Below are 24,407 nucleotides of genomic sequence, written 5' to 3' on the forward strand. Positions count from 1 at the left end.
GGTTAGATATTTCTGCCACTAACAGGTCCCGGTTTCATTGCTATTGAAAACAATCCGCTGAAACCATGCTGGCTTATGTTCTGGTATTAGAAATTTACGAGAAATTATAGTTGGCATGGGGAAAAAATCTGGTCGCCTCCACAACGAGAATATCACCCTCCGTTGGGCTTGGTTTAATGTGTTCTCAACCCTCACCTATGAAACTAACCTTCGGGTATCGTGGTTACTTTAAGAGTAGCAACATGAGAACAAAACATGTAATCGGAAAAATTGTTTCGGTTAGGTATTCATACGAGGTTAAGGTTATTACTTGAGGTCGGATCATTAATAATTAGCCCTTAATTATACATTTATGACTGTAATTTGACTATTTTACATTTAATCCTAATAGTCCCTGCATGGAAAATTGTCCCTTTTATCTATTAAATGCCTTCTGAGCGTCCTAAATTTTGCAAGTGTTCACAGGATAAATCAATTATCTTTCCAATCTTATCTTTCTGCTCAGAATTGGGTTTTCTCTGCGGCTGAATCACGCTCAGCGACTAATAATTCGTCCAGCATGATAAATGGGTGACCTAGGTTAATTCGCAGATTAAAGGAACTCGTGCTAGATCACAGGGAGTCCAACTTGAATCAAGCAACAGCATCGCGGGAAGCCTCTACAGGAGAACCACCCGTCGTCGTGCTCTTGCTCACGAGCCCATTCTCCCATCTCCTCCACCCACCCTCCCGCCGTCTGCCTCCCCCACCCCGCTCGAAAGAATTTCCACCGCAGACGGTTACGCCCGAGGGGTGGGAGCGGCGGGGAGGAAAACAAAAGGATTTTTTCGGGGGTTGGACGAGGAAAAGAGCTTCGTTTTAAGGGCAGGGCGGCACACGTTGGCGGGCGGGAGTGAGGGAAGAAAAGGGGTAGAAGACGAGGACGACGTCGGGGAGGACACCGAGGGGAGTGACGGCGATGAGTTAGCCGCCCGGAGGAAGAAGAGGTGTGAAGAGAGGAGTTGAGGCCTTTTCTTACTTGGGAGGGTGACGCGGCGGGGGAAAATCCACCTCCCTCTTATGCTTGCGATGGGTGTACGTGGGGGAGGAAGGGAAGTTTTGGGGATGATGCTTCTTTTGAATTACAATGACGGAGGAGGGCGCACGCAATCACCTCGGTGACTTAGGGGAGGTGCTGCGAGTTTGAAGGAAAGATCCGCCCCATGACGATGATGTTTGAAATCATTCGGGATAAACTTTGTCCGTAAGGAAGGAGTCAGGTTTTACAATCCTGACGGTTCGAGGCATCGGTGCGTTTGCGAATGATTACATCAATGCTTTGAAACATTCCTAATTGTGCGACGTGATACTTTATTTAAGGATTCACGGTCGTGGCTATCTATCTGAAGATTAGTTTGTAGTAGCTCTCTTAACTTATATGCTGTTCCATGCCAACCTATTCATTCTCTCAAAGCTCCTTGCACCGACAATTTCCTTTGCCTTTCTCGCGTAGTTTGTCGTAGGCTTTTCTCTGTGATTCTTCCCCTCCATGTTTCCTTCAATTTTGGTTTTCAGTGAACTTTCGTCACTAAAGGTCATCAATCTCCATCTTTTTATTGCCATGTGTCCCCCATAAACTTCTCTCTTCGCCCACTCTTCAGAGTACTTTTTCATTGTTGTTCTTTAATTTTTATTTTCTGCATTATTCTATAGCACCACATGTCCTTTGCCTCTTCTTCTAATTTTCTATCGTTCGAGTCGCACATCCTAAGAAAAGTAGACCCCATGCATTACTCATTTATGAATCGCTTCCTTATTTCTATGGTAATGCAGTTTGTTGTTAGTGGTTACTTCCTCAAATAGAAAGGCTTCTTTGCCATTTCTATGCTGCTTACCTTATCCCTCGTGCTTATTACGCCGCTAGTGATCCTTCTGCATAAAGAGTGAACTATTTCACTTGATTCATTGTCTTTTTTCCTTGTCTAATTTGAAGATTTTCTTCCTTTTTTCGATTGTAGACCAATATGGTTGTTTTAATATGTGTTTTCTTGAGGTTATTCCTTTTCGCTATCACATTCTTCAAATTTGCTAGTATCCCCGTATGGTCTTTTTCAATGCGATTTTAAATATTCCAACCTTTAATAATAACCATCATCTGTATCGCAAGGTATGACCAACGGACTCAGCCAGGTGCAATATGCGGGAATATAAATCATTTAAGTCAGTGACCCTACTAGTTGGAGGGGGGTATCTATCGTAGTCGACGCTGTCTTAAATTTTTATTTTCATACTTTCCATTTGTGTAGAAATGGGTGGTGCAGTTGTGCGCACAAACCTTAAGAAAATATTTTCTAGCGCCAGTCTTTAAGAGTAATCAGCGCTAACAAGCAGTATTTAGGTAATTATGAACAATAATCAAGTAATCAAGTGGGAAAACTTAGGTTCTGAAAATCCCCTTGCAACAATACTATCCTATCACAGACCACGAAGAAATTTTAACAGTTCTGGTCGTGTAAGCTAATTGATACTCGGCGAAAGGAAAAATCATCATGTCCTAATGAACCCACTTTCTCCGACCCTTTTATGATTTATTGAAGCTTAATTTGGGCCATGAACACATTCGTCCTTTGTCATTCACCAAAGGAGCATAAGTACCGAAATGGTAAACAAGGTTACCTCCATTGCTCGAAATTTATACCAAAAGCTCTGTAATGTAAAACTGTGTGACATTGACCGAGGACCTACTGAAGTGAAATGATCATTCTAGCGAGTTCTAAAATCATTTCCTTCGGTTTTAAAAAAACGGTGTCCTTCGTTCCTAGTACCGGTAGGTCAAATGACACCAAAGACATTTTTATAACATTCGAGCAACGACCCAGAGATTATTGAAAAGTTATGCATTCAAACAGAAACTTGTCCTAGAAGAAACCTAGTTCGTACACAATGAGGTATTTTCCACCGAGAAAAGGGAGTAACGATGGGGTCAAGTCAATCCTTTATTAAATGGCATTTTTATGGACCATGCTTATCATGGATCATATATTCTAAAATAATGTTTTAAACCGTTTTAGACACTTATGTGATTTTTATGTTGTGTTATATGTTCAGGCAGCTAAGGGCATGTAATTTGTCGATATATTTTTATTCACTGCTCTAATGTATCTTGATGAGGGATAATTAAATTTTCTAGATCTTTCACACACACACATGCACATTAGCGGATGACTCCGTTAAAAAGTTACTGTTGCGGCATCTCCCGCAGTTTCTTTGGAATTTGGACACACATGCATATATATATATATATTCCCAGGCGAATATAACGTTACCATGTACATGAACTCACTTTTAAACAACGAGTACTGTACAGCCGACGCATGATACTCATTAGCTCACATAGTCACTGCTTTTTGTTCCATTATCAATGAAGTGTTAACCATTCCGCTTACCAAGGAAAGTAGTTTTGGCGGGGAAAACTGCTATTCTCTGCTTTGTATCGTTGACCGGTAATTACAGTTTTCTTGTGATTTGGAACTTGAATAAGAAACTTAAGAAGTTGTTTATCCAAAACACCAGGTCCATGGAAAAACAGGAATGCATCAGTTTTGCCATATTTGGAAACATTTCCCACTGAGTAACCCAATGGTATTCCCATGAACAAATATAAAGTGAAATTTTACGCCCCAATAAAATCGAAAAAAATTACCATAATACAAAAGACTAACGCAATCAAATGAAAATATCTGAGGAATGCGAGCTAAAATGTAACAGATTGAGACCTGGTTACTCAGACTCGTCGATTGGTGAGTACGTATATGGCCAAAAATCAGATGGCTTACTGTCTTCCCTTAGCCTCTCTTCCCTTAGCCCAAACTTGGGTACCCATAGTTTTTTCTTATTCCCAAAATCAATGAAATGAAAGGACGCTGTTTTGACACAATTGATGGCATCAAAACAAATTTGTCACAGGTATTGAAGGACATTTCGGAAGAAGATTACCACATCTGCATCGCGGAATGGAAACACCGCTCGGGCGAATGTGTGAATAGGGAAGGGGAGCACTCGGAAGTGGACAAGGACCAATAATCTGTAAGTTGAATAATAACAATTAACAAAATTTAATTCGTTTATTTTCCGGGCAGATCTCATATTCCAAATATTTTGCATTTTTATTTATGACTAACGTTTGAACGATATTGGTGTGGAACCACTCCCTGCCACAAACCAAAGTGGTAACCTGCAGGGTATCACATAGATGTAGACCGTATTCCTTTCATGTTTTGCTGCTGCCAATAATTATATAATAAGGCTGTTTTACATTAATGTAGATTTTGATAAGCATTTCAAAATATCTGAAAATAATTGCTATATATATTTATGCCTTAACTACAATCATTATCGCGTCTATGTTAAATAATAATTTTTTACATAACCTTTTGTCTCCCTAAACTCTCTCGCACGTCAACCATTTGACGACCTAGGTATACCATTGACTCTATAGTTAATGATGATGAGTAATGCTGACATTTAACTAAATACTAGGTGCGCTCTAGTCAGGGTGAACGTTAGCCATTATCGTTACCACATACCAGGGTGTACTATGAGATTTCCTGAGTAAATTAGCGAGTTCGCCTTGGTCGAACAAATCTACGTATATGTTAATTATTTTGGAAATCATTTAGAAGTCTAATCCTGAGAAAAATTCCCACGTTTTTTCATCTTCGAGTCTCTAAGATTTTTCTTCTCATGGTCAGGGCTGGGGATCCAAAATCGACGAGTGTTTCGTGAACTCTTTGAAGCACAAAAATGCGCAGAAGCTAACGAAGGCGCACTCTCGAAATGCCAAGGCTTTAGAATCCGAATGCCTTTCATCGATCATAACACTGCAGAGAGAGTAAAACTATGAATTTTTACGGTCCGTCGAAAATATCGACGGGAGTTTTAACAGTCGTCTTTTCGGAAAACTGCGGGAGCCATGCAAGGGCAGATGGGGGAAGAAATAAGGGCAAAGGAGTCCAAGTAAGAAGAAGGGTGGGGAGGGTCGTGCGGATGTCTTTTGCGTCGCAGGAAGCTGAATTATGTGAAAGTCGTAAAAAGCATTTAGCCGCTTTCCTTTTTTGGCGAGTCATGAGTGACTCACCTCAGGGTGTTTTCCGCGCGTGGGTGATTGGGAAGAGCCGAAGGGGGCAAAGCCCTTCCGCCAGAAAAAAACGCGAATTCTTGGCGCGCTCGACATACAATATGCCCTCGCCCCCACAAGCTCTATCTTGAACGGAAGGGAACCCTTTATGGCAAAGCATTCAACTTTTTTCGGAGGCCAATATCCACAAATGTCTTCAGCTATCCGCTTCTATGCAATCAAAGTTGTAAATATTCCAATGCTTCCTCCCCTTCATCCGGATACATCGCTTAAGTTTACTCCAGAATTGTCACTGTTTAATAAATTATTTAATTATTTTGCGTAATAGTTGTCCATGTTTTCACATCTAATTATGTATAACTTTTCATTCATTAGAGTATTGCTGTACGCGATTTTAGAAGTGGGCGAAATTCAAGTCTTAGTTAATTGAGCTATTTCATTAATTTTTAAGTTAGGTATCTCTATAATTACCGACAGAGGTGTCTTTTCATCTAGCTTTGAGAGTAGCGGTGTGTGTTGATATGTTAAGAGAAAGAACTGCAAAGGACCCGTTGAAGATTACGTCATGATTTAATGAATTAAGAATTTATAGGAAAATATCTGATTAAGATAAGATTATCGGAGATTATCAACCAATGATCGCTTTTCATATTTCTTTGAACTGTCATTTTTCCCGTCACATTCCGCCTTTGTATAAGAGAGTCACGAAATTTCCTAGAATGTCACCCTTTAAGAACGACCTTCTGGGAAGTGGAATGGATAGAGACGAATGTATATGAAATGTGATATTTTTAGAGGAAGCAAAAGCCTGCTCCATTAATTTCTTTCTCTCATTTTCTTTTCCGACCCATAATTCACATCTTTCTAGCGCTTGCGCCAAGCTAAATCTTAATTTGTCCTCCTTTTTATTGGTCTTTACTTGTAGCAAGTATACTGCCTCGAATAACCAAGATATTTAGAATTCATAGTTCAGTAATGGTTATATCTGAACATTCGTTACGCTTCATGCTGAACTTCTTTGATGCACCGAGGGATATTTGTAATTTTTATGGCAGCCAGCCTCATTCGGCCGCTTACTTCACCCGCAGATATCATATCAAATCGATTGCTCATTGATCAAGGCATTTTGCTTATTTGTTAATAAAATATGGTGAATTTCATAAACGAAAAATTGCTTCACTTTATCATTCCCAATCTAAAATCAAAGTGGAAAAAAGTGTGGGCTTTCCATTCAAGTGTGGACTCCTTCCACCACACATCGCATGCTACAGTAAACGGTTTTCTAAATGTACTGATCTTATGATAAATATTAAAGATATCTTGACCAATTTACGTTTCCCGTGAATATATATCGTTGATTACTTTGCGCTCTTATAAAAATCTAGATGTACATCTTTATAAAATTAGCGTGACTTTGATATGGAGCGTAGCTATGTACGGCGCGGAAACGTGGTCATTGAAGCAGGAGGATAGATTTAGACTGGAGGCTTTTGAAATGTGGGTGTGGAGAAGAATGGAGAAGGTTAAATGGACAGAGAAGAAAGCAAACGAGGAAGTACTTGGTATGGTGGGCGAAGAGAGGGGTTTGTTGGGAGCAATCCTTTGGAGGCAGGAAAAGTGGCTGAAGAGGGTATTGACCGGCAGCGGGATGTTGAAGACTGTATTAGAGGGGAGAATGTTAGGCAAACGAGGAAAGGGAAGGAACAGGATAGGGATGTTGGACGGGATGAAGGGATGAAGAAAGTACTCAGAGCTGAAGAGGGACCTGATGTAGAGTAGGTAGGATGTTGGGTTTTTTTAGGGGCCACAAATTATTTAATTAGTAATTACGTCCATCCAAAAACCTACCTTAACCGGTAGATTTCCTCATAATAATAATTATATATATATTTTTTTTTAATCTACCGGTTAAGGTAGGTTTTTGGATGGACACAACTACCAAACAAATATTTTATTTCTCCTAACAAAACACAATATCCATCATCCTACTCTATATCAGGTCCCTCTTCATCTCCGCGTACTTTCTTCCTTTAAGGAAGAAAACGCACAACGATCTCTCGCTTAACATTCTCCAATTTCCCTGTCCTCATCATTGTCCTAACATTCCACGTTCCTATTCTAACTAATTTTGTCTTCTTCTCCTGCGTCTTCTGTCCTGCTGCTGCTGGTTTTCCCCTGCAAGGGTTTCGTGGGATGACGACCGCGGAAGCCTTGCCTCCCCCGCTGCCGGGCACGACACACGGCCGATTGGGCCGAGCCCCGTGGTTGCCAGGACTCAAAATATCTCTATTGTCCATCATATTTTTCTAGGGAATGATAATTGAGGTGGTTTCCCGTTGCCTTCCTCAATAGTGTTTTTAACGTGACACCATCACTTACTGGCCGCCCCACTGGGGTCAGACGCCATTGCAGCCGCCTCACTGAGGAACAGACGCTGCGTGGACTACCTTTCGTCTGGCTCCTAACCTTCGATCTATCTGGCATGGGTGACCCTACCAGGAGCAATTTTTATTACTCCTGCCAGCACAGCTCTAGGGGTCATCGGAACGCACAAGCCCTTCCACCACGTCAAGGTTGTAGTCCGGGGAGGGAATTATATATATATATATATATGGAAAAGAAACGAGAATAGGAAATGAAAATCGACAGACTCGTATAGCATGTGATACATAAAGCAATCTTTTCATAGTTTAGCGAAGTTTGCCTCAAAGAAAATGATAGAGAATTGTGACTACACGTTCCAAACTACATTCAATATTCTTGCGGTGCATTGCGTTGCATTCTTACGTTAAAGACAGCTCAAACGATCTTCGGCATTGAGTAAATTATTATGTTGGAATATATGGTATTACGTACTATTCAATATAAAGTAGGTACATATTAATTAATTCAATTCTCTAAGTGAGTAGATAAAATTGTATCCTCATTAATATTTACTCCTCCGATGAAAACTATTAGACTTCCGATTAATCTCCTATGGGAGTCATCTGCTGTGTATAATTGCCACCTAAGCACTAATTTCGCCAGGTCGCAAATCCTAAATTTAAGCGTATAAGACGCGGGTGCTTCGGCACTTTTGAAGTACACATTCAGTTTGCGTCGCAGAGCATTCAGATTCAAACGTCACCAAGTCCTCGGAAGATCTGCTCTGGGTTCTCGTTCGCCCTACTCCCTCTTCTTACTCGCCCTTTCGCCGTCACATCCCTGCGTGACCTTCGGCGCAACCCCTTGTGGAACTCCTTTGATAATCGGCCGCCCCTTACTGTCTCGTGCACATATCTACCGATGGAGTCGGTAGTCTCTCTCTCTCTCAGCGGTTGTCCTCATGTGCACGAGAGTTCACTGTGTGGGATGCCGCGACTCAACCGAGGGTCGCGGGTGTTCGCTGACCTAATAAGGCACAAGACACGGCGAGGTGTACCGTCGCGGATGTCCACTGGAAACCGTTGAGATTTTGCGTACGCTTGAAACTTATAGCACGCCCGCAGGTGCCGTCATTATACCCATCGCAATCAGCCAACCCTTTGGTAAGGGGAGTAATTTATTGACAAGTAACATCAGAACGGTAAAAACTATAGTGCATGTGAACTTGGGGGGCCATAAAATGCAGCAAAGTATATGTACTTCACGAAATAAGGTGTAGTTTTGCAATAAGAAGCATCAGGATGCTAAAAGTGGCAGTATTTTTTTTTAAACTAAGCGCTATGAAGTGAAGTCGTTAATGATTTTTCTCGTGATTCGAGGAATGGTTTAATGGTTAGAACTGTCAGTACACCGAAACGACAGGGTTTGGTATAATTGGCGCAAATGTAAACCCATAATCGGTTCACATTTTCGGCGATTTTACCGTGTGGCTAGCCTGTAAAGAAGCTGGTGTGAAATACTTTTCTATGCCTTCGAGACCGAATATTCGTGGATTATTCGCGAAGTCTTAAGGAAAAATGGAAGGAAATATTATTTTGTCTGGATATTTTTTTAACATAATCTCCTTTAAGCTCGATTAACTTTTTCCAGAGTTTCTATAACTTTTTTAAGTCTAAATATAGCGATTACTCGTTGCGTTGGCTTAGTTTTTGCATCTATGAATTTATTCTTACTCAATTGCATAATCAAAATACGAAGTTTTATTTCTTCTGGGTTTGGATCCCAATCCTTGGGTTTAACTACGGCCTTTTCTTTATCGAGGCAAACGTAGAACCCAAGACATAAACATTTAGAGAGATAAAATTCCGATGATTTAGATTGGTGACAGCTTAAAAAAATGATTTTGAATCGCTGTTCGAGGTCGTACTGTACAAGTGACACTAAAATTTGAAAATAAATTCATAGAAATTTGAATAATCAAAATCCATTGTTTTTGTGATGGGTATGTTTTTATATAATGTTGCATCTATTCTCGTTTGCGTCCTTGTTATTTTCACAGATTAGTCCAGCATATTAAATCAGCTATTTTCATTTCTCAAATTTAAATGTCAAATTTTTAATCTTCAACCTAGGAACCTCCATTGAAAAACTAGTCGTAAGAATTTAATAATACTATTTTTTCTTAGCATTAGAATATATGTACACTCAATTTTTATTTTAGCTAAAAATTCGAAAGCTTCCACATCTGTAACGCCACAATTAATCATTTTGTCATGATTTAATAAGCTTGATTTCATAATTCTAAATTATTCCGATGCACGGAGCCGCCATTTTGCTTTTATTCATATTTTGATCTCGGGATAGGATATCAGGTCGGAAACTTCAAATTACCGATTTCCGTGAACAATGAAATTAATTCACTTGTTTTGGTGACGTTTGCCAACACTTCTAGTTTATGTTCCAGCACCGGAATAGGGACACGCAGTGGATCTTCCGTCCCTGAAGCCGAAAAACCTCGAGCCCGCATTTGTTGTGGCGGTGGCCATTGTTACCCGTATGAATTAATGCCTTTATGATACTCGGAATACTTGGGAACTTCATCGCTGATGAAAGAAGTCGAGCTCTTTATTTTTCAGCATCATTTCGCTCCCTCTGGGTGAATAATGTCATTGATTGAATTTCTTGGCCCAAGAAAGTGGGGTATTTACGAGAAACGAGGCATGTGCTTCCTGATTACGGCGACGATGCTTTTATGCGTCTCAACACGGCCAAGGGCGGTCCGACCTCCACCCTCCGGCGAGTAGATTGTTTCGTACGCGCTCAGGCGTCGAGGTCTGCGACTCCCTACCCACACGATCACGTTTTCCTTGCGTGGGGGAACAGGTTTACCTCGGCGCCGATGTATTCCAAAGGATCTCTTGGGGGAAAGCTTGAAAACTGTCCTCAAATCCTCTGTGGTAAAACATTTCCGATCAGCGGTCTCAGAGTTACCGGATTTCATTGGGTTCATTGAACAGAGAATGCCATTCCCCTAGGATGGCAGTATTTTCAAACTTATAATTGATTTCTTGGCCTAAAGCGCAAACATTATTTTACGAATTGTTTGGTTCAATCGAAATTTTACGTACAGAATACTATTTTCAATGTCAAGTTAAGTGTGGTCCTTACTTTCGATCTACCATAACGGCCATACTCGTTATTGATGATGCGCGAAGAAAATGTGTATACTCATATGTTGCGTCAATGCGCCGTTAAAGATGGCATTTTATTCACAAAAATAAAATATTTTGCAATTGTTACTCACCTGATATTTTTAATCACGTATTATTGTATCAAAATATTAATTAATTATATGTTTTAATGGAATGTCTGCTGAGTAATATTGTTTAAAAACATAATTTCGTGACACTAAGATTTTTATGCTCGGTCTATTTTTAGGAGTGATCATATTGGGACTTACACTACCGTAAGCAAATGATTATTGGTCGTCACATCCATCACTCCCGCCACGCAACCACATTGAAATTGCAAGACACATTACAAAAATTTCGAGCTTTACGAATGAAATCCGTATGAGAATCCAGCAAATGAATTACCTAAAGTAATTCGAAACCATTGATTTAAGAATTTTCGTGTTGCGCCATACGCTCAGTGAATTATTACGATGGAGTAGTGCGTGTTTGTTTACCGCTGCGGTTTCCATGGTTTCCCTTCGGTTGGCGTCGCTAGCATTACAAGACGAGATGTTTAAATGGAACCAAAAGTGACCCTCCTATTTTATTCAAAAATTCTGTCCGAAGAAGGGCCTTCATGAAATATCTCTATCCCTCGGCTGGGAATCGTCGGTCACCCGTCCCCGTTCCTTTCTTTTATTCAGCGGGAGCGTTGTGTGTCCACTGCCCGCGCCGCCTCCCGCTCCTTGCCGTCGATTTCTATTCAGGGGGCGTGCCATCGTTTAGGAGGGTGTCGTGATTTGTTAACTCCTATTCTCGCTTCCTACGCTCTTCGCCGAGCCGTAGCGAGGGTGCCCGCATCACATTTCCCGTCCGGATTGAAAATGTCGGTTTAGTCATGCCGTATGCTGAATTATGACGGTGCAGTTTGACCAAGAAAATACACATAAAACACACAGAAATCTAAACCGTTTTACGCTTGTATTAATTGTGGTCTTGTGTTGATATTGAATTTCAATAGAACAATGGGTGTTTGGTTTTTTATACGACTTCCAACAAAACAATGGTTATTGTTCCGGTTTATTCGATCGTTGTTCTAATCCTACGTCAGCTCTCGCGCTAGAATATTTCGATGGGAGATGATTATGAGAAAAGACAGCGCATTTCCTCATTCAAATTTTTGGCTGCAAATTCTCTTTTTGACGTATGACGTTTAGTAATACGTAATAGGCGAGGGTAATAGTCGGGTGGGAAATGCGCCAGGCTTGCAAACCAAAGCGTGTAGGTCCGAATTCCATTCTGCCATGAATTTTTATAGGTATGTCCAGCGATGTGAGTCATCACTGAAACGTATGGTAGGGCGTCTTTATTACCTAATTATGAGTAAATATGATGTGTTCGTGTTAAGAATGGCAGATGAAAATATGGCTTTTCTATTGTAATTTTGTGAGAAGTTATCATCGATTTGTCTCCCTCGCGATTTTGGCGAGGGAAGAAAGAGTTTTCAGTTTACCATTTTATTGCTTCCTGATCTAACCTTTCGTTATTTTAGAATGGTATAGTGATGCCCTCGGTTTCACCACCGAACTTGAAATCTTTCATAGAATCTGATGTAAGATTCTATTTTCTCTTCTATTTATTTTTCTCAATCTAGTAGATACACGTATATCTATATATGTCTGAACCGTGATTTTCCAAGCATTGAGTGACATCACTATACTGCTTTATACATGTTGTTCTACACAATTTGAGTTTTTTATTCGAGTAAATACCGCTGTTATAACTTAGGATTGATACCGCAAGAAAATCATTTGCAGGAATTTTCGACTTCTCAAATTATTTTATTAATTTTTCCGAAAAACTCTTATGTACGTCTGTAGTAGTAGAGCCGTTATAGCTAAGTGGTTGGAGCATTTGGCTTTTTACCTGGCCCTACCCATATGTGTGAATCACGCTCATCTTTAGGATTTGTTCGGAATGAGCTCTACCCAAACCTATTTAAACCAACTGTTGAGTTGATTACTGTGATTACTATTCTATGACTATGTGTCTTTGTAAATGTCCAATGACAATCTTTTTTAAATGCACGAGTGAATATGAATATCTTACTGTTGTGCTATAGCATTAGCTCTTTGCATCAACGTATCTGGCTCCAATTGTCTCCATTGAAATCATTATCTGCTACAGTTACCAGTCCTGTCACCATCCGGTTAGTTTATGTGAGATTCCCTGCGATTACATTCCAATGTTCATCGGCTCTTATTAGTTTTACTCCGATATGTCTTATTTCGCGAGAGATGGAATATTTATAAACTGGTCTGGGAATTAAGTACCTTGACCATCAGGTAAACGGGCTCACTCATTATTATTCAGCCGATTCCTTCTGTGTTAAGTATCAACAAAGGCCGTCTGATTAATTCATCTAAACAGCATCATACATATATATTAACGATCTATTTCGAGGTGTTACTGTCGATATGGTTTGAGAATTGATATTTTCAAAATAACCCTAATGATTAGAAAGGTTTTAATAATGTTTCCGGGGACTACGATTTCCGAGATGTCTGTCATTGAAATAATTCCGTTAGGTTTCCTAAAAAGGAACAGCAGTGAATCACAAGGCCTCTGGTAGGTTATTCATTTTGTGAAAGGTGTGGTGCCGGACAAAGGAATCACGAAATTCGAGGGGGATATAGATGTGTCATTAAGGTGGGCCAGTTTTCATCCTCGTTCTTATAACCTACAGGCTACAATATGTATCGGGACGGGTTCCAAAAATAAAAATGTATTGCAGTTATCATTACAATTACTTAATAATCTTCATAAATGCATTCCTCCTGCATCGATACACTTAGACCGGCGCGTCTGCCACTCGTCAAAAGCCTGATGGAATTCGGATTCCGGAATACTGTTGAGAGCCTTTGTCGTCGCCGCTTGAACCGCCTCGATGGAGTCGAACCAATATACTTTGAGCTCAATTTTTATTCTTGGAAACAAGAAAAAGTCAGGTGAAGCCAAGTCGGGGCTGTGGGGGGGGGGGGGGGTGAGGCACCGTTGCCACGCCGAATTTCATTCTTGCGAAATTTCCACCCGCGACAGTTTTTGTTCCTCGCTCAAGACTTTCATCACCAGCTTCGCGCACACTTTCCTCATCGCAAGATCCTCTGTTACAATGGTGTGGACGGTTCCGACTGAAAGGCCAGTCTCCTCACTGATAAGGGTGATGGTTAAACGCCTGTCAAAGTCCAAACTTTTTTTCACTTTGGCCACCTGAACATCGGTTCGAGCGGTCGTCGGGCGTCCGACACTCTTGTGCGGCTTAAGGCATCATTCCCATAAGCCTGTTTAATGAGTTCAAGGGTCTCCGACGCGGATTTCCCGAGTTTCACGCAAAATCTCACAGCGTTGCGTTGCTCGGCGGTGCGCTCCATGCTGGCGCGACGACACCACAAACAATCACACGTCACAAAAATCCACCTCCTGCCTCAACGCATGCCCGGAGGTGACTGAACGAAAGTACGCCTGAGTGGTGGGGGACCCCTCTTCCGAGCCGACCGGTCGGACCCCCAGTCACCGCTCCGTTGAGGCTACAGCGAACCAGTCCCGATACCTATTGTACGAACCCCATAGTTCACGTTTTTGTCCCCTAGGTTTACACTCCGAATCGGATTTTTAGTTCTTAATTCACGATTTATTCCGAGTGAACCTTCTCTGCAACCTCATTTTTCAAATTAGTAATGGGATCGGATTTTTCCTTATAAAATAAAACGCGGACCAAAAAGCGCCCATTTAAAAATTATAATTATTTCATATCCTTATTCCTACCCATGTGTGTCTTCCTCTTTATTTCTGCCGAGCACTGAAACTGCCGAAATATCCACTTCTACCTACTTAATGATTATTTCCGCTTTTGATGTAACTCAGCGACATTCCGATTTGATGAGTGCTTTCGTAACATGCTAGTTCATACCCAACACTATAAAAGTATGCAGAATATTCATTTCTCTGGAAATTACAGAAGTACTAGATTCCTATGTCGTTTTTGAACATACCGTCAGTCTATTCATAATAAGGTCAAAGTTACTCCGATAGTACGGATATTTTTTAATTGTCTGCCATGATTGGCACTTACTATGTAATTATATTATTAATTCTTACGAAAGTGGGGCTTTGTAGCTGCTATCAATTTATGAACATTGAAAACATCACTAGACCTTTGGTACTTTGAAAAATAAATGATTTCTCCGCCCCTAGGTCATAATTTTGGCCACGTTAAATTCGTTTTACAAGGAAGAAGGTAAAGCGTCTAATCTTCGCTCACTAACCCAATCTCATTGGCCCCAGGACGCCGAAGCGTCAGCCTGAGGCGCAGCCCCAGCCCCAACTCTTCGTGCTTCCAAATTCTAAAAATTCCGAGATGCATTTACATAATTAACAATCAAGTGTACACATGCCTATTTGTTTGTATTTCAGTTTATTATTCGAAACTGAAGACATTAATGGTAGCAGATGGATTTACTAAAACTCATCTGCCACGGTTGTCGAACGAAATTCGTCAGGAAATATCACGTTATACACCGGGTATGTTAATGGTGGAAACGCTTCATCCACTAGGGAAAAACTGAAGCGTTTAAATTGATGGTCTTCAAGATTACCGATGAAACTACTCCAAAGTGTGAGAAATGAAATCCCTTTTAAGAAAATTGGTCGCGTTTGAACCCGTTGGAGATGAAAATGAGTGGAAGTAAATGGGAAAAAAAATTGGTACTCACTCATGTAGTTCCCGCCTTTTGCAAGACCCTGTCAAATCTTCGCTCAACTCCCCCCTCTCCTCTCCTTGTTTGTCCACTCTTGGCCAAATAAATGATTCTCTCTCCGTCCCCACCCCCCCTTTCCCTCCCTGCCCTCCTGCACTCTTTGATGGTGGCGAGCGCGCTATCGCCGTCGGAAGCGAATCCTCACCCGAGGCGTCTGGAACGGGTTTTTTTTTGTTGCCACGTGGAATTAAAACCGTTTCTAGGAAACCTTCGCTCGCGCAAGGCAAGCGTGCCTGCCGCCACTCGCCAAGCGAGGCGTAGCAACCGGGTAAACAAAGGCGGCCCCGATTAAGCCCGGCTGCCGTCGTAAGCGTCGTCCTCCTCCCTTACGTGTCTCCCCGTGTCGTCCCCGGCGGACCTCGAGGAGGCAGGCTGAGCGTGGGGAAGTCCACACCACCCGTAGCGGGAGGGACATCAGGATCGGAGGGGGAGTTCGGAGAAGCCCTTGCCCCGCTCGATATCGAGTCCTTAGCCCTGCGTATGGGGCCGAGGGTGCAGGCGGAAATTGAACTTATTTTCTAAGCGATTTTCGAAGGAGAAGCGAAGGACGGGCTGAATAGATCTTTTGTGGCAAGCTCAAAATTTTTTGTGGCTTCAATAGCTAATATCGTATAGCGTGGTGCCTTTTGTAAAGAGGGATTATATATAACTTATTGATACTACTACACATTTTATGAAATCGTTGACGAAGAGGAGCGAATCAGTCTATTCTATCGTCGATCTGAGAGTCAATAAGATACGAGGTGGTCAATAGAAGTGAAAAAATTCATAGCGTAAGTTGAATTAGGATGTAAGGTATTTTGGCTGACGAAAAGCAGGACACACAATAAGCATGTCTATAAGGGATTTACGAAGGAAAACCATAATTTAAATTTTTCAAAGTTTATGATTGTAACATGGCATAGTAACTCTGTCCCGTGAAAGCCTAGTTATACAGACAATGCAATATTCTCTGAAAAACAAGAAACTGTATTACCACGAAGGAAGCAATGTTGTCATTTTTGTAAACAAAGGATCGATGAAAGGAAAATCGTAGGAAAAATTAAAATCAAAAGAAGTATGTTTATATATGAACTCCGGCTCTTCATTTTCGAAGCCTGATTCTTTTCTCCATGAAGCGAGTAAAATAATGTTTGATTCATAGTCATTTTTAATTCATGTGATGTGCCGAGGAAATTTTGCACGTGTAATTTATATATAGTTGCACACAATGTGTGAAGAATTTCCTCAGGCATTACTCTGTGGAACAATTCCACATTAAGTTGCTCATTTAGGATATTCCAAAACACTTACTGGCTAAGTCCAAGGCAGCCATCTGTTTCAAGAGATGGCCGCCATCTTTGGAAACCAAGGTTGTAGTCAAAGGTAATACTAATTATCCTATTGGACGAGTTAACAGGATGAATGCATAAAGTACATTTTTTATTTAACCCTTTTAAATATGATTAAACTATTCTATCCTTGTCTCTTCGAGGGTGTTTTGATCGAAATGATTTAAGTTCAGTGCTTGAAACTGAGGGAAATTCTTTCATTTGCAGTAGCAGGAAAGAAATCGAATTACTGTCAACGTTTAAGCGGCGGTGGGAATTATGCCATTCAAATGTTTCAGTGGTATGAATGCTTTTCAGTTATCGCGAGCTGAAGAAATGACCGTGAATACAATTGAATCTGTTTACTGATGGAAGTTTATCATTTAGTTATATTTTTATTTATTACCCTTTCCATTTGTATGTGTATATCTATTACAAGTGCTTTGATCCAAGAGTTAAAAAAAATTCCTATTCCTATTCGCGTACAAATACTACAAGTAATTTGTGTTAGGGTTGTTACAATAGCGTTATCCACATTTCTAAAATATCATAGTAAGGTTGTATTTATTTAAAGTGTATTAATATCGAGATCGTATTTCATTTTACAATGAATTATGACATTATTATTGTTAATGCAGCTGCAATCCTTTCGCCGATCTTTGGATACGTACGGTATCAAATGACATTACCATTATTCCAAATTCAGCCATTTATTGGTTTGTAAACTCTATAAACAAATACTATATCTATTAGTCGCACATTGTTTGTAATCATATTTTAATTTAAAAAGCAAGGCATAAAGTTAATGTTTTTTATTTTCTGCCTGACAACATCTAGTAAGAAACCACTTTGCTTCAAATATAAAATAATGGTTCCTTGATAAAATTAATGACTGGTGTGTGTAGTCGGGGATAAAATTATAATTTTTAATAAAATTCGGTATGAATGTAATGAAAAAACTATTTTCATGATCAACATATGGAGAATATCATTAGAAGTAGTAGTAGTATCGAATACGGTTGCCATTAACAATTAAATGATTAGATTTATCATGGTATAGATTTATCTCATTTCTTAATCAACATTACGAATGTAAACCAATAAATCGCGCCCCATTGATATCGGCACAGTATGGTCGAGATCGTAAAATGTAATATCTTGGTGTTCTGATTGGAAGATATATATTTTTCTCTAATAACTGCATTAATGAAATAATACTAGTAACCAGTTTCAAGGGGTGCCATTCCGTTATCTCTATCTTGACATCTTGGCATCTCTGATAGTATTTATTGCGCTAAAAACAATGGCATTCATTTAAATAAATACCTATATGCAACTTATTCACTGAATTTATGCCCAAAAACACAAAGCCACCTGGAATACGTGCGACTTCTATATCTGGAAACCAGCGTAGGATCTTCCGGTTGACATTAGGTTTGCAAATTTGAAACTGGTTCGGACCGTGAGATTTTTAGCATCGCAGGAAACTGGAGAATTGGTGAATTTCGTCAGAGCGTCACGGATATAAGTAAATCTTGCATGGAAGTTGTTGAAATAGTAACAGTTGCGAAAGAGTGTAGGGGTTGTTTGATCGCGTCGCAACCGAGGTTTTTACTGTTGAATCTGGAACGTGCTCGCCCGCAGGTATGTATTCCCTTCGCCTGTGGATCCACTGGGTCCCGTCGCTGCACCAGGGGCCCCGTACTGCTCCTATCCTGTTCCCCCCTCTAACCCTTCGCGGTCGTGGTGGTTAAATCGCCGTCATATACGGAATGTTTCCCTGCTTTATTGTCCTCGGCGCGATCCGTCATCCGCCCATCGCCACCCCTCGCGGAGACTCGCGAAATGACTTCCGGTTCGAAACAAATGAATAATTCCGCGAATATGCGTCGCGCGCGATACGTGGCGTCAGACGCCTCTCATTTTTTTCGCGCTCCCTTCACTCCTCCCCTCCTCCCCCAATAGATGTCGGGGCGGGGCCATAAAGCGTTCGTCAATTTTTATCTGTTTTGGCCAACAGCCGGCTTGAATCGCGATTGGGAGAATCGGCGTGCGGAATGCGTGATTGGCGTGGATTGCGGTGGTGTGCCCGCGACGGACTAGCAATCGCCACCTCTTTCACTCCCTCGCTGTCCTCCTCCCCCGCCCCGTTCGCAGTCCGGCGACCGTCTCTTGTCCGTCTCTTTGATGGTTCGCCGGGATGTTCGTCCAAAATAATTTTTTTTCGAGGCAACGCAAATGAGGATGTGTGGGGAGGGAGGCGAGAGGTCGAAGAACGCCGAAATATGCCGTCGCCCTTGCGAGGGCGACGGACAGCCGCGGCGTGATATGTGCATCGTGTGAATGCACGACTGTATCCCGCGGACCTCCCCGGGTGAGCCTCAAAGGCTTTTGTTCCTCTGGAATACACAAAGGTACATTATTTGGCTCGCACATAATCTTTCACGTGCGGAATATACGGATTTTGGGACTCTTCCGTCATTGAGTGGCGAGACCTGGGAAGTGTCTCACGCTGTCAAACAAATCCCATAAAAATAGGTAAAATTATATGTTCAGACAAAATTGGAGGTATGGGGTCCTCTCTTTGATTTAACCCGTCTCTGTTTCCGCCAGCAATCGCGAGAACAATACTATTTGCAAATAGCAATATGAATATTATATTATTAATCTCGGATAAAAATAAAGATTTTCGCCATAACGAGCTGTGATCAGTCCAAATACTGCTTTTCTTTCACCCAATATTTTATTCTCTTCTTAATTTTTTCACAATTTCTAACATTCACTCTTCTCGTTTGCGTATCTCATTCATGGCAATTCCTCTCAAACATCGTGTCTTCCGTAATTCTTCTAAGGAGGCTAATTATGCCACACAACAATGCCAACCATATTAAAGTTGGTTGCTGCCTGAGTAGTCTTCAGTTACAGGATAAAGGATATTTGTAGACAAAAGGATATTTGGGTCATGATTGGTTGGCATCTTTCCTACTGTCTCAATTTTTTCAGTATTGAGGTGGTGTTGGTTTATACCCCACTCAGGTTGAATTATATACTCCATAAATGTATAAATAATATCCGAATGGATTATACGCTGACAATTGTCGTATTCCAGATTTTTAGAAACTCGGGTGGACAGATTTTGGACACTGGTGGACTCTTTGGATTTTACCTGGACACTACGTGGTTCACCGATGTTAAAAACCCGGGCTCTTCACCCGCCCTTCTGCCCGGGAACCCGGGCTTTCCAGCCGGTTGTTCGCATTCTCCGTGCATGCACTCGTGGCACTTGAGCGAGAAACCCGCGGATTTTGCGATCCGTGACCTCGGGGTTTAATTATCTGGTTTTTTCAATGACATTAACGCCAACACGCATGCCATTAATCAGTCCAAGTGTTAGTCCATGATTAAGCAAGAAAATATCATTATCATAAATTAATAACAGTTAAATCCATTTTACACTTGTACGAACTTAATATTATTCAGACTTCGCTATTTTTGAAATAGAAAATCTATGATGGAAAAATATTACACACGGAAAATGATAGAGCAAAAAAACTCAATTTTTTTTTTAAAATTTCAATTCAGACCACACGCTGTAGGATTGAGCAGCGTTTCCTCAAAAAGCAAATTCACACGTTCAGCGCTTGTGATTTTAATGTGTATAATGCTCCTACTACGCAGGTGTATACGAGTATAGTTAGTCTCTCGAAAGCACATGGGCCCTGAGACCCTTAGTAGACCACAGAATGTCCATCATTGTTCCGTACATTCACTTATCTACTTAACCTTGTCTCCAACAAGTAATGTTTCGCTATTACGAGATGGCACATGGCTTTTCTATACACTCAAGGGAGGCATCAATTAAAATGTTCGGGTACTCGCGTCGTAGAAATCATTCATTGAGTTCGTTTCACCTTCTTCTAAGTCAACTGTTTCCGTACGATTCTCAGAAGTGCCAAAATATTTTTCAGCTTTTGGATAAATTTGGATATTTTGAATAAAATATTTTTCCGGTACGAGAGGAAGAGAAAAAAGGCTTTGAAAATAAAATTCCACTCACCAATGGTGAGAGGGAGTAGTTACACAATAGGTTACTGCTCAAGAAGATCGTTACGTTAACAGCAACCACAGCTGAGTGCGAGATTGAAAGGCACGGAATCGGCCGCAATACTGCATGTATAAGGCAAAGGAAAACCACCGAATTATCCTGCCTAGAAGATGCAACTTTGCATTCAAATGTGACGGCATTTCTCCCGGCAAAATATTCCGGAGGTAAAATAGCCCCTCAATGGTATATCTGGGTGGGGACTACTGGGAGAGGAACATCAGTCAAAGTAGACAAATGCAGGATAGGTATATATTAGGAGCGTGCGGGATGTTGGAAAATACTAAGATGGAGATGGGTAGATTGAGGATGGATACCGTGAGAGTGATCGAGATTAAATGGGTCGTGGCGCACAGTTTGTCTCAGTGAACAGCTAGTAACTCGAGGTAAATATGGGGATATGGATGGTGTGGTGGCTAAGGTACTGGCTTCTCACCTGGGTTCGAATCCCATTGATGACAGATATTTTTCAGTGGTGTCCCGATCCCTAATTGAGGTGCTTTTAGTGAGTACGCCGTCCGTACGTTGCGGACCCCTTGGCGCGTTTCGTTAAGAGCAGAATAATGCTGACGCCGGGTTTCTCTCAACCCTTCATCCTTTCCTGTCCATCCATAATGGCGCAAATAAGCTGAGCTGTCGGTCGTCTCCTATAAAAACTACTACTCGAGGTAAATATGCTGCAAGAGGAGAATCGCGAATTACGGAGACGGTGAGTGGAGTGTTCGATCAGATAAGAAGTATTAGCGATCACAACTAGATGGTCATGGACAGCTGATTGCTATACAATTGTATGAATAAAGTAACACAGGAACCCAGGTGGCCATAAGAGATACTGGAGGGAAAAATAGCTAGAGAAAAGTTCGCCGTGACCACCGACAGAGAAATAAAAAAAAACTAGCATTAAAAAAGCAATAAAAAAACTAGAAGGACGATGGAATAACATTAACTATAACATAACTGAGATAGCTAATAAACAACTCATAAGGCGGTGAGGTCCATGCGGCAGTTGATAACAGCTCACATAAGATACTTCATAGAAACAAGAAAAAATACAAGAATCAAAAAAATGAACCTGAGGAAACGGGAGTGTATGAACCATGTCGTACGAGAATGAAAGAAGAGGGGATCGAGATGGTGCGGGGGCTAACGTACTGGCTTCCCACCCTGAGGGCGCGGGTTCAAATCCCGGCGGTGTTGAATATTTTTCAGAGGTATCTCGATCCCTACTTGAGGTGCTTTGTGGAGGGCACTTTGAGGGAGTACGCCGTCCGTCGGATGGGACGTTAAACTGCGGACCCCTTGGCGCCTTTCGTAAAGAGTAGGCTAATGCCGACGCCGGGTTTCTCTCCACCCTTCATCCTTTCCTGTCCATCCCCTATGGCGCAAATGACCTTAGCTGTCGGTCGCCTCCCCTCAAAACTACTATTATGAAAGAAGATCAAGGGAGAGTGGATAAAAAGCCGCTGCGCAGAAATCAATGGCAACATTAAGGAGGTAAACACAGCGGAATGGCATATTTACTTGTTAAGATTCGGAGAAAGAAAAAAATCCCAAAATTTCTTGAGACGCTAATGGAAGATGAATATATTCGGAAGACACCGAAGGAATACTATGGGAAACACTACCAAGGACTAAACCTCTTAAAAGTGAGGTAATCAAAGAAGAAATCATGATAGATGAGAAAGAATGTGGCCCGGAGATACGGAGAAGCAAATTCGATGGAACAGTGAAAACCTCGAAGAACAACGAGGCACCAAAACAAACATTGACAAAATAAACGGAGGAATAATCGAGGCATTCCCCAAAGCGAAATATTCCCACTTTAGGAAAATCAAAGATAGCTACAACAGTGAAAAACTACCAAAGATCTGGTAGAGTAGAGCGATGATCGTATAACAGAAGAAAATAAGACCAGATAAATGTGAAAAGCACCGAATATTGAGCCTGATGTCTCACGGATTGAAAGTACTTCCTCAGATTATTAGGCTTAAGAGTAGAAGGAAATACATGGGAAAGCCTCTAGAAAAACCAATTTGGATTCAGACATAACCAAGGAGCAAGAGAGGCAATACTTACCTTGAGAGTAGTTGCCGAAAAAATGATGCCTGTAAATCAGCCATTATATGTGACATTCGGACTTGGAGAAAGTTTTAGACCAAGTTGAATTGAAAAAGATATCCAAGGTACACGAAGCGCTTGGAATGGACGAAAAGGTTAGGAGAATAATCTACAAGAATCTGGTACTAACCAAGCTATACTGAAAAATTATCGGAAAATCGAAGCCAATATACGTAGTTCGCCCAATAAATACACGAACTGGTGAAATCTGGCGGCTATGACGTGGACTATAGCCCCACCCACTAGTGGCGCTAGTTGCCCGAGACCCAGTGAGCCATCTGTGCCTGGCGAATCGTCGAGCTGCGCGCATGGTGCCAATTATTTTAGTTTCTGTTGCCCTTGTTTTTACTGTTTGTCTCTTTTGCTCACTGAAAAATAAAGTTTTTATGGCCACAGGTCGCGCATTTGTTGGAAAGACCTGGTAAAGAAAGAAATTAGACAAGAATGCACCCTTTCTCCAGCACTATTCAACGCATATCTGGGAAAGGTAATAGGTAAAAGAAGTAAGAGAATTGGGTATTAAAGAGTCAAGTTGAATGGCGACGGAATTAACCCGCTCCGATTGGCAGATGACATCGCAGTAATATCAGAAATGCGAGAGGATCTACAAGCAGCTCTGATTGCTATTGACCAAGTACTTCAGGAACATAATATGCGCATCAACTAGAAGAAAATAAAAAAAATCTTGTATGAGGAAGAGAGGTGAAGGTGGATAGATATCACAATCCGAGGCGTGAAACTACAGCAAGTGCAGTTCATGAAGAAGAGGCATCTACTATGTTTAATTACTTAAGATAGTAAACTAGAAAGCAATTCGTCAAAACTTTCGTATGGAGCATGGCACTCAACGGATCGGAGGCATGGGACATTGAAATAGTGAACCAGCGAAGAATGGAAGCTTTTGAAATATGGTACTAGAGGAGGATGCTGAAGATTGAATGGACATACAGGCAGTGAGGAACGAGGAATTATAAAGAAGAGCAGAAGAGGAGAAGACCATATGAAGATCTCCTCGGAAAAAGAAGAGCTAGATGAATTGGGCACGCTTAGAAACACAATGGACTAGTTATAAACACAATATAAGGGAAAATTGAGGTGGTGGCCCCTGTGAGGAAGACCAAGAGACAAGTACATTAGACAAATTAAGAACGACGTCAAACATAGAAGCTATCACAGGGCGAGGGGATGAATACTGAATGGAATATAATGGAGAGCAGCGGTAAATCAGATGATTATGAGTGTAGAAAACTCACAGGGTTCGAAGTTCGTGGGGACTACAGGGATTCCTTGCAGGCCTCGGAGTCCCTGAAGTGCTAACCGTCGTAGTAGTAGTAGTATTTAGGGGAGGTGACCGACTGCTCAGGTTATTTGCGCCATAGGGGATGGACAGGAGAGAATGAAGGGTTG

The 24,407-nt window shown here is 41.2% G+C and overlaps 1 protein-coding gene across 1 annotated transcript in view; it reads right to left on the reverse strand.

Moving 5' to 3' along the window:
- LOC139696660 (ciliary microtubule inner protein 1-like) overlaps positions 1–15,518 on the reverse strand; it is a 31,320-nt gene extending 15,802 nt beyond the window's left edge. The window contains exon 1 of the mRNA XM_071595475.1: positions 15,426–15,518. The gene's annotated coding sequence lies outside the window, so the exon portion shown is untranslated. The remainder of the gene's footprint in view (positions 1–15,425) is intronic.
- Positions 15,519–24,407: the final 8,889 nt, after the last annotated feature.

This window comes from Hetaerina americana, unplaced genomic scaffold (genome assembly GCF_022747635.1).
Source record: "Hetaerina americana unplaced genomic scaffold, ioHetAmer1.1.p SCAF_7, whole genome shotgun sequence".
In the NCBI taxonomy this organism is placed as follows: Eukaryota; Metazoa; Arthropoda; class Insecta; order Odonata; family Calopterygidae; genus Hetaerina; species Hetaerina americana.